Below are 9046 nucleotides of genomic sequence, written 5' to 3'. Positions count from 1 at the left end.
TATATGAGTATTTTCTTACAACGATGAACAATGTAGAAATAAGTTTTATAAGATAATACCGGCATAACCCAGATCAAATTGCTTACCACAATAGGAGAGAGAAGGGAAGGAGGAAGACAATTTGGTTCTTCTAATTTCAGAAAACTTATGTGGAAAATTGTTATTATTTATATGTAATTGGTAAAATAAATATCTTTAAAAAAATAAAGTCAATTAGCTTTTATGAAGGGATGTTTACATCAAAGATAACAAAAGTACAAATAGTTTCCCCCAATACCTCAGAGACATATTCTCCCTAATCCTACTTTAGACTCTGAGGAGGTTAGGCCCCCTCTTAGCAAAATTCCTATCCCAGGTACATCATGACTGCCCTGAAAGTTTTCCCTTGCTCTCCTAGGGACTGATGATGAGCTTGCCTACCCACCCCACCTCACCAGCTCTGAAATACTAATTGATCCCTGATGTCCTGACTTTTCAAAAATCAAGATCAGAGGCTCTAATTGCTTTATTTAGCAAATAAAAGAAGCCAAGGAGCAAGACCCATTTCTAGTAGCCAATGGGCTCAGCAGTAAGATACCAAGTCTTCTCACTTTATAGAATGTCTTTTTACCTTACTGGCATCCTCTTTCACTGTAGGCAATGAGAGAAAAAGTCAAACCAGATGAAGGGAATATAAGAGATGGTGGAGGCTTGCTAAGGTCTTTTCTATGCTTCCACACAGTTCGTGGATCAAGTAGTTAGTTAACCAAAACCAATTATAGAATGCCTGTGTATATATCACAATCTTTCCAGGATTTCCCATTTTATATCCATCATCTTCCAGAAGGAGTTTCCTTAGAATCTCCATGTGGAAAGACCCCTTCTTGCACTTGTACTCTGTACTCTGGCAATGGGCAAGCCCCATTTTATTTCAGTAAAAACAAAGTTCAAATCAATGTCAATAAAAGGAAGATTAATTCTGAATATTTTTTGCAATTAACAGTAAATTCCATCCAGTATTTAATAACAACCGAGTTTGCAGTCATGTCCTCAGTTTAGTTAATGCCCAGATAAGGAAATTCAATCTATCAATGAAGGTCAGCCCTCTCTCTGAAATTCAAAGTCTTACAGAGCTAGCCAGAGCACTGATATTTATTCAGGGTCACATAGGCAGCATATGTCAAGAGTTGGGATACTATTATTTAATAATAAAATAAATCAAATTTGAGTGAGTTAATACAGTTAAGTTTTGTTGATACATTACAGCCCTCTGAATATGAAGCATACGAACTTTGATGTTAAACAATCTTTGTGTAAAAATCTAAAAATGCCAAAATATTCACTAGATTTCTTGTTATCCATTTGATACGTACAATATAATAATATGGTTTCCAAAAAATCCTGCAACTTAAAAAAAAAAACTAAAATAACCAAAGAAAAGTCATTGACAATTGGTAGGCATTTTCAAGAATTAAATTTAAATGCAATTGTTTTTTTTTTCCTATTTCTACAAAATTTACTGTCATGTCTTTCTCTAAAACATAGGTGTTGAAATCAGTGGAAGTATGATGATATGCTGGAGAGAGGTGTTATCAAGGTTGTTAATCACTCTGTTAACTTGGAAAAAACACAGAACTATTTAATAGTCAGAAAAAACAAGTCTTTAATCAGGAGAGGAATACAGTACAATATTTAGGCCTCCACACAGAGTCACAAACTCAAGACCACACAGAACCGAAGGCTCTGGCTATTCTGGATACCATGTCCCTGGGAGTGACACTGTGCTAAATGATAGCTTCAAAGGACAAAAGAATCTTGGGGAACTTATATAACTTTTGAGGAACCTGAGGGACAGGGAAATATGATCAATTGACATTACCATGGCTACAAGGAAATGGGAGTGTCCAAACTACACTGAGAGGATACAGGCAGGCTTGGGAAAGGAACCATAGTCTAAGGCTAGGGTGTTAGGGAGTGGACTACTTACAATGGATATTAAAGGGAAATATTCAGACAAAGGCTGGGCTACCTGGGAAAAGGACTTTGACACAATGGGAGAAACTACCAGGACAAAAAAAGGGTGCTTAACATCTGATTGAGTCTGCCAGTTCCACATAGCTAAGGCCATTAAATATCTTAAGGTCTATTATTCGATCTGAAATAGCTAAGTCTGAAACTTCCCTCAGTGAACTCTCACAGGAACAAGGACAAACTTAGGGTCTCCAGCTTTCAGGCTGATTAAAATTTGGGGGTTTCCAGATTTCAAGTTGACAACTCTTACTTGTCCTTACTTTTTTGTGGACAGGAATACTCTCCCTTAGCTACTTCCTTAGCCTATTTCACTCAGAAGAACCTTTTCCTTTGACCCAAGTGCAGGTGAAAAAAAATGATGGAGGTCCCCACCAGGTACTGTAAGATTTAAATTAATATCCAATAACTCCAAGTATTATATTTTACAAGGTTTATTAATAATCACTTTAAGTAGAGAGAAAATAAACTAAAAAGAAATAGAAGTTCAAACCTAATTATCTAACAAAAAGTAAAACTATGTGAGTAAAGCCCCCAACCCACTTCCACCACTATGATCAAGGAGAAAGAGAGAGAAAGAGGCGGTGTTACACAAAACTTATATCCTCCCTACATCACCACATAATGTGAGAAGGAAAGTGAGATGCTGGGAATTGGTGTCCAGGGAAGTAGATTCTAATTACACATTCCTCATCCTCCTCCCTCTACCCTCCTGTGATTCCAATGGAAATGTAGAAATCTCCCAGATTTACATGCCTAGTTTCCCCATGGAATCAGTACACATAACCAACTTATATCTCTAAAGATCTTTAACTAGAGGTACATACAATATTGCACTATCTAAAGGGATATTACAATAATTTTGGGATTGTGTAAATAGAATTTTGTACCTTTGGACTTCATCTCCTAGAATTCCTTTCCCTTTGTCCCCATATAAAGTGCTTATGTTGTATCGATAAAGTTGTTGGGTAACTTTGCCCTCCCTCTCTCTTCTCCTGCATGCGTGGCTGGGAAACTCTCTCTTTGCTAAAGCTATCCCTTTCCTCTACTTCAAGTTATTATTAATAAACCTTATAAAAATATAATACGTGGAGTACTGGATATTAATTTTTAATCTTACAGGATAAAAGGAAAATAAAAGAGAAATAGAACAAAACTAACAATTGCTAGGCGCATTGCCAAAAAGCCAATTGGGGGCAGTCCCCTTTGGCATAAGAGTTTATATTCAAAATAAATGCATTCAACCCCCCCCCCCAGTTCAATTTTACTACATCCCAAAGTTTATTCTGGATATTTTGGTGTAGTGTGAGGTTTCTGCAGGCATCTTTGTGACACCTTCTCCAAACAGTTCACTTTCTAAATTTGGGAAGGTAGCAAGTTTCTTATCCTAAAGTTACTCTCAAACAAGAAAAATGTTTATAAACCTAGAATTTTATAACAATTATACAATCCCCCCTGAGGAGGGTGTTGACCAACACACGGATCACCCAGGGATACATGGCTGAGTTATGAGGTATGTGAATCAATTGTTAAAAAGAAATAAAAAACACAAAAAAATAGAAGAAAAGGAAAATTAAATCAAAAGTAAATAGTATATAAAAATTCTGAGTAATCAAGAATAAATTCATAACAGGTCCTAGAATCAGGGCCCAATAAAGTGATTTATGTCCCATGAGCCTGTAGGGCCATTACAGCAGTATGCACTTACCCAATCAGTAGCCAGGACTACAGAAAATTGCTACACTATGAAAGACAGAAAAGGGACTAGATTTTTGAGGCAAACTGGAAATAGCATTCCTTTGTCTGATTTTACCTTTGCTCTCAGGGATAGGGGAGCTAAAATGGCAACTAAACTGAGGTACTTTGTCTGAATCTGGCATGGGGAAATCCTGTGCCTGGCATTGTCAAACAGCTACTTCCTCAAACCCCAAAACAAGTCCTCTGTCTAGGCACAGATTCTCATGAATTCCAGTGGGATTGGTTGGTCTCCTTGACCTTGTGCTCCGTGGCACTGTATAATATCTCTTTTGTGATCCCTTCTCCTGGAATCAGACACAATCATTAATCAAAGTCCCATAATATTTAACAATCAATGGCAGGTTTCCATAGTCTAAAGCTTTGGGGTATGCATTATTGTTAGGGCTAATGGATATTGTAAACTTATATTAGTGCAAAATCAAAAAACTGTTAATGCTAGTAACATGTGCTTCAAGTACAAAAAATGAGAGAGGAAAGAAAATTCAAATATCTATTGTACATACAAGGAAAAACAATAATAACATTTTTAAAAATATCAAAAATATATAGTTCACAATCAGTGACACACTGTGTTTGCCAAGGAGAGGTTCAGTACAAAGGTTTCTCACCCCAAAATGAGATTTATTTCCTTTTAACTTGGTCATGATCCACAGTGTAAGTTTTTATAATTTTCACCAAGTAACAGCTTTATAAAACAGTAGTACAGCTAATGCACATTCAAAAAGTATCAAAATCCCCAAATCATAAGAGCTCATTTAATGATAATAGCAAACAAACCTGCTATCATTAGGATTCACATGAATTTCTATAACCACTGAAGCTCATGGATACTTGTAACAAGTTCTCCAGATCTAGTCAATCTGTCAACCTTGGCTGAGATATTTTTAACAAAGTCTTTTACTTCCATCATTCTAAAATATGGCAGGAGAGTCCAGAAAAACCTCTGTACTAGAGACTGATCTGATACACGGAGGTGCAATCAAACATAATGGATTTCTCTACTAGCAGCAATACAAAGATCCATAGCAATGCTAAGGGACTTATGAGAAAGAAAACTAGCCACATTCAGAGGAAGAATTGTGGGAGTAGAAATACATTAAAAAAAACAACTGCTTGAACACATGGGCTGATGGGGGTATTATTGGGGATTTAGACGCTAAACAATAACTCTAGTCCAACTATCAATGATATGGAATTAGGTCTTTAAATTCTCCAAAGGTTGTATACAGATTGTAACCAGTTTGATAGAGTCCATCCATCATCATCTATGTGACAATTAACAAAGGCAAAAAGAACAAAAGGCCATTTAGGCAACATGTGACCTCAATGGATCTGATGACAAACCCAGCATCCAAAAGGACCTATGGTTTTGCCACGGAAAAGGGTTTGTACAAGTTGTTTATGGACTTTTACAATGGTATTTTCTCCAGTCCAATCACATGGGGAGGTACAAATAAAGACAATGTAATAGCACATATAGCTTAATGGCCAAAACACGGTAATAGAAAGTGATATAGTATAACAGAATATATTAGATTAGATCAATATGTGAACTTAAAACAAAATTAAATCTTAAAACAATCAGCAAATACAATTCAAGAATCTTTGTCTCCAATTCTGATAGCTGCATTACAGAGACTTCTTCACTATTTGGAGGGGAACAAACTGAAACAGTTAACATCAATAAAACAATGGAGTCTGAAACGACTTAAAAATTCACCTCCAGACTCTTTAAGGGTCCTTCCCCTCCCAAGTATCATCATCCATCTAGATTCCTTTGGTCACACTTCTGGGATTCCCCATACCCGTGCTGGACATATTGTGGACCACTCCCATATTGGATGTGTTGCAGAGACTTGGCAGGCCAAAATGGCAAGGGGGTGTAGGGAAATGAATCTCTCCCCCTGAATCTCAAAAGTACTCAAGCTAATTGCAAGGACAAGTGCACCCAGGAAGAGTAGGAAGAAAAGACATCCTAAAACTCTGGTAATGCACTTCCTTCTTCAGTCCACCTCATTGACACAGAGTGTCCAAAGACAAACTCCAAAGGAAAAGAAGTTTAAAGAAGAAGTCCGAAGGAGAAGTGCCTTGAACAGGAAGTTTGGGACTTTTTATAGTCCTTTTTCCATGTCCCTTCCTGTCCCTTCCCCATTTTACAGGAACCAAATGCAGTCTTTCAATTTACCTAGCACTGTGGGGGTAGGGAGAGTTGGGGAGAGGTGGGAAGGTAAGGCAGTAGCCTTTAGAGATGTGAGCTTACTTTAGTAAATGACTTGTGTGAATTCTCTTACTTAGTGATAAGTAAGTGTGCTTTGAGTTTTTGATTAATTAACTTAAACCTTGTTGATTGATAGAAAAAGAAAGTTTGATTCATTCTTCATGGTACTAAGCCAGCTAGTCACAACTGTCCCCTTCCTTCTGTGTGGAGTAAGAAATTAGTGTATTATTCTCAAGTTACTAATAGTTATGAATATCTAAAAGTTGGTGTGTGTTCCCCCTACCCCACCCCCATTCCCAAATCCTTAAAAAAGTTTTACAGTTTTAAGTGAGTCTGTCTGGGAATTGCTTTGGGCAGGAGTCCCAGGCTGATGGTCTTAGATCCTGAAGTACCAGTGATCAAATTTTAAGTACCAATCTTGAGTACCCTTTTTGTCTTAGAAGACTCTCTTATTGTATCTTTGTATTTGGATGACTGAGGCTTCTTCCATGAGGTCAAGCCCAGTGGCCAATCTAGTCCTAAATTACTCTCCTTCTTGTATTTGTCTCCAACTTCCAGATCATTTCTTTAAAATATGGATTTCCTTAGATGTAACCATTGTGAAGCTATTCTTCAATTTCTTGAAGATGTTAATTAGCTTGAATATGTTCATTGTAAAGCCATTGTAAAGCTATTCAAAACTCCCTCTCCAAATACTGTAAAATGTTATAATCCCTTCTGGGAGACTTCACTGCATCAAGATTCTCCTATAAGTAAGAGATTTTTTCTGTGAATTTTTGGACATTCATCTTAGATCAATAGCTTGAGGCAATGTCCCACATCTTCTCTGTAATCCCTTGGGGGCATCTGTCTTGGGTCCGTGACCTGAGACAGTGCCCCTCCCTCCATCTCTCTCTCAAAAAAGCATTATATTTTAAATGATCAATTTTCCTATTCATATATTTTTTTTATAAGTGGTAAAAGAGGGTGAACTTTGAAATTTCCAAGGTTCCTTCAATTTCCACTCCATACACTCCTAATCCCAGTCATTGCCAATTCATGCATTACCTAGATCAATTTCAGTATAAATATCATTTTTTATACTTGTAAAAATAAATCAATACTCTCTTTGAGCTCTGAGTCCCTGGGCATAGAATTGCTATCAAAAAATATAATAGGGGGCATCTGGGTAGCTCAGTGGCTTGAGAGCCAGGCCTAGAGACGGGAGGTCCTAGGTTCAAATCCAGCCTCAGACACTTCCCAGCTGTGTGACCCTGGGCAAGTCACTTGACCCCCATTGCCCACCCTTACCACTCTTCCACCTAGGAGCCAATACACAGAAGTTAAGGGTTTAAAATATATATATAACAGGCTTAAAACCTGTGTCTGTGTTGTTGGTTTTTTTTTTTTTCATATCTAGTCCCCCAATTACCTCCTCCCAACTGCATTCCCAAATTAGAAATGCCAGCAATTAAGAGATTAATACTGTTGGGTAGGGAACAAAGTTTAAACAAGAAACTATAAACAAACTGATAAGAAACAGACTTTTTTCATACCAGAGGGTAAAGGCATTGACTGTAGTCTAAGGAAAAAAGGAAAATGAAGGATTTTTGTAGTTGTATGTATATACGTGTGAGGTGGTGTGGCATACTCACATGCTTCATACCAGTGTCCTGAACATGGTACAATCTCATTGGCTTCCCAAATTCTCCTGGATCTAGGGTGTTCAGCCTAAAGTGGAGCATTGATATGGAATCTAGAAACCCCCAAACTTAAAGCCTTGTGAGGCCTGATAATCCTCCAGTTTAGTTAGCTTGAAGGTGAAGACCTCAAGTTTGACCTTGCCACATGAGTTTTCCCTTGAGGGAAAAGCCCAACTTCACAAGTTCAGATTAACAATAGACCTTTAAAGTAGTTTAGGGGGAGCTAGCAAATCCCATCTGGTGTTAAGTACTCTTTTGTCCCAAAGGTTTCTCCCATTAGGTCAAAATCCTTTACAGAGGTAGCCCAGCCAGTAGAGTGGCTGGATCTTTCCCTTTTGTGTCCATTGTAAAGCATCAGCCTCTCACTGATGATCCAGTCTAGGTTTCTCATTTTCTTTGTTGCTATTGTAAAGCCAATCAACTATACTCTCCCATCCTCAGTCCTCAGTTCCCCTAAAAGGGTACATGTTACCCAAATTCTATGGGGCTTTGGAGTTGTCAGTCTAGCATGGTTGGCAAATTCCAGGGGTCAGTGGCCAGAGCAGCCAGAGTCTCTAGGCTCTGTATGGGTTTGTACCGTGCGGCTATCTCTGTGTGGAGGCCTGAGAGGAATTACGCCGAACCCCTCTTCTTAAATAAAGAGTGATTTTTCTGACTAATTAGTAGTTCTGTGCCTATTCCCAGTTTAACAGGGGGAAGTTCTGAGTTCGAATCTAGCCTTATTATGATAATGAGATTAAATCTACCTTGCCCATCCTTAATCTAATCACCAAAGGTGAGAATATCCCCACTTAATTCACAGGTTGGGAAGTCTGTGACCTATGTGTGCTAGAGTGAGTGACTTGAATCAAAATTTACTGAGTGCCTCCTGGGCAGTCCTAAGAAAAGTGTCTATTGTGATTAGACACCTAAAACTAAAAGGCAAAAGAAGGCCCTTTAAAAGACAGTTCAGTGAGTTCAGTTTTTTTTCTTGTTCCTGACTTGGACCTGGGACCCTGAGACCTTGGTGAGACTGCTCTTAAATCTCTCTCTTAGAACTATACGTGGTGAGTGAAGAAGGATGACTCCTTTAACCTCCCAGGAGATACTAACCTCCAGGAGGCTCCCTTGATTGGGAGAAGCCCTTGTGGCTAAACCCTTTGTTAATTGACTTTTAGGCTCTGGCTAGGCCTCTGGAGCCGTGCTGTAGTAAAGCCCAGACTTGAATACAAATCTCTTATTCTACCCTCTTCTCATCTCTCTACTTCTTCTCTCTCCTATATTTTGTAAATAAATTACTAAAATCATTTTAGGAATTGGTATTTATTCAGTTCCTTGGCGACCACACCTTTAAATATTAATATATCCAATCAAAAAACCCCTTTTTCCTCTTACATTATAC

The sequence above is a fragment of the Gracilinanus agilis genome, chromosome 1 (assembly GCF_016433145.1).
Source record: "Gracilinanus agilis isolate LMUSP501 chromosome 1, AgileGrace, whole genome shotgun sequence".
Taxonomy (NCBI): Eukaryota; Metazoa; Chordata; class Mammalia; order Didelphimorphia; family Didelphidae; genus Gracilinanus; species Gracilinanus agilis.
The sequence above is the reverse complement of the archived record's forward strand: the minus strand, read 5'-3'. Positions refer to the sequence as shown.